This window comes from Octopus bimaculoides, chromosome 8 (assembly GCF_001194135.2).
Source record: "Octopus bimaculoides isolate UCB-OBI-ISO-001 chromosome 8, ASM119413v2, whole genome shotgun sequence".
Lineage (NCBI taxonomy): Eukaryota > Metazoa > Mollusca > Cephalopoda > Octopoda > Octopodidae > Octopus > Octopus bimaculoides.
In genome coordinates this window covers 31,053,462-31,055,568 of record NC_068988.1, presented here as the reverse complement: position 1 = coordinate 31,055,568, position 2,107 = coordinate 31,053,462, and the positions used below count along the sequence as shown (strand labels likewise).

At 36.6% G+C, this 2,107-nt stretch overlaps 1 long non-coding RNA gene across 1 annotated transcript in view; it reads right to left on the bottom strand.

The window, feature by feature from the left end:
• Window positions 1-430: 430 nt before the first annotated feature.
• The window catches only part of LOC128248562 (uncharacterized), a 6,936-nt gene continuing 5,259 nt past the window's right edge, over window positions 431-2,107 (bottom strand). The window contains exon 2 of the long non-coding RNA XR_008264735.1: window positions 431-812. This is a non-coding gene — a long non-coding RNA (uncharacterized LOC128248562). The remainder of the gene's footprint in view (window positions 813-2,107) is intronic.

The following is a 2,107-nucleotide window of genomic DNA, read 5'->3' as shown; positions in this document are numbered from 1 at the left end:
GACGTTAAAAGATGATGATGATGATGATGATGTCTTTGTAAACGATCTTTAATTGGCACAAAAGACTGCTTTTTTAATTGGGCAAGAACTTAAAGGAAATCTTGTAATTTATACTTCCTTTTTAAATAATTCGGTCGGGATCACCGATATTTCCCGGGTGCATTTTTAGCCAAATTTCCAGGGATTTCAGGGTCCCCGAAATCCCAGAAGAAAAACTTTGGTATCAATATTATTTTCATATTCTGCCAACAAGTTTGGAAGGGGTCTATTTTTATTGGCATATAGAAAATAAAACGAAAAAAGAATCATATATATAACTAATTCTTGTTACTAAACCTGTGACCAGTCTATTAATTTATCACACACGTAGCTGCGTCGGGTCGGTACTGAAGAAACGCAATGGAAACAAGAATGCTGAAAACACTTATAGTTCTTTTTATTGTTTATTGGTTTAAAGGATTATTATTATTATTATTATTATTATTACAACCATATCACAAGATATATTATGATCATCTTCGGCAGAAAATCAATTCTCCAGTTTTTCAAATTAGATGGTGCGGAATCTGTTGTAGCTTCATTTTGGGTGGCGGATATTGCATCGCTAATATGACAAGAAGTGGGTTTGGGAAGAATATAATACTGAAAAGGCATCACTCTTTCGCTTAAGGAGTTATCTACATTCCAGTCTTCTACATCCATCTTGCGTGATCTCTTCTGAGAAGATGAAAATCTAAGGGGTGACTTTAATTGTCGATACAGAAAGAGCTGAATTCGATGACTAGTTGAACTGACCTCAGGGGCTTCAAAAGCTGGTCGAGGGAAAAAAGAAAAATTATTTGTAGAAAGCAAATTTGTAGGAAACAAACACACATACGATGGGATCCTGGCTTTGGTTTAAAAAATACAGGAAGATGAATCAATTATGATTTTATTCAACATATCCCCCTCTCAGATTCACACACTTATTGCAGGGATTCTTCATTTTTCTGTGCCCTTCGTGACACCCTTAAGGCCAGGAACTTTTCAATAACATCTCGTACGTATGTGTATATATGTACATATATATGTGCACGCGTATGCATATGTATGTGTATGTATGTATGTGGATAGGTAGGTAGGGAGGGAGGGAGGGAGGTAGGTATGTAGGTTGGTAGGTAGATAGGTAGGTAGGTAGGTGTACTTTCATTACTAGGGTAACATGCAACTCAGTACAACCTGTTCCATGATCAAACTATCGGCGACTAAACCGGCAACCTTACAAAGCCTGCTTTGAAAGGTGGGATGGGATTTCGTAGGTCATGTAAAAGAATAACCTGTCAAAGAACAGATGAACTCAATAGAATCAGCCATCATCCAACAGTTGGGAGTGAGAAACTTCTAGTCTTTGTTTACACATCTCCTAGAGGAGAAGGAAATTGTTTACACTTCTCCTAGAGGAGAAGGAAATTCCGAAATAACATCCGCCTCATTGCGAAATCAAAGATCTTCCTTTTGCCTATTTCTAGACTACATGGCTGTGTAGGTGAGAATCTTAGCTGTGTAGGACAAGTTGTTAATGATTTAAAATTTCAGTACAAGCATTGCCGACAGTCATTGTCTTTAACGCTTAGGATAAGATAACACAGGCCAACAAAAGATTTTGTCTCTTGTCAAAACATTTGAGGTGCATAAAATTCGAAAATGACATCGATTTATTACAATCACATCAAGATTTTAAGATACTGGATCCATAGAATTTCTTTAATTTTCTTCTATAAAACAGCTTATGAAAAACAAGGTATAACATACATAGAAACTGGTTTTTCTTCGAAACGAGGATGTTTTCTTAAAATTCTACTGAGAAACTATTAAAAATTTTGAACCCAGAATCAAGTGGTTGGGAAGCAAGCTTCTTACCACACAACCACTTTTTATATATTCTCTCTTCTATCTTTCCTCTTTTCAAAAAGCGTTCACTATTTTCCTCTCGTTCTGGTCTAATGACCCTCCATGTTTGTTTTCATTCGGTTTCCTTTATATGCCTTTGAACACTCATATTGCCGTTGAATGCTCGAAATGGGGAGTAGACAGACAGCCGACAACTGATGAAAGGTCCTTTCTCTGC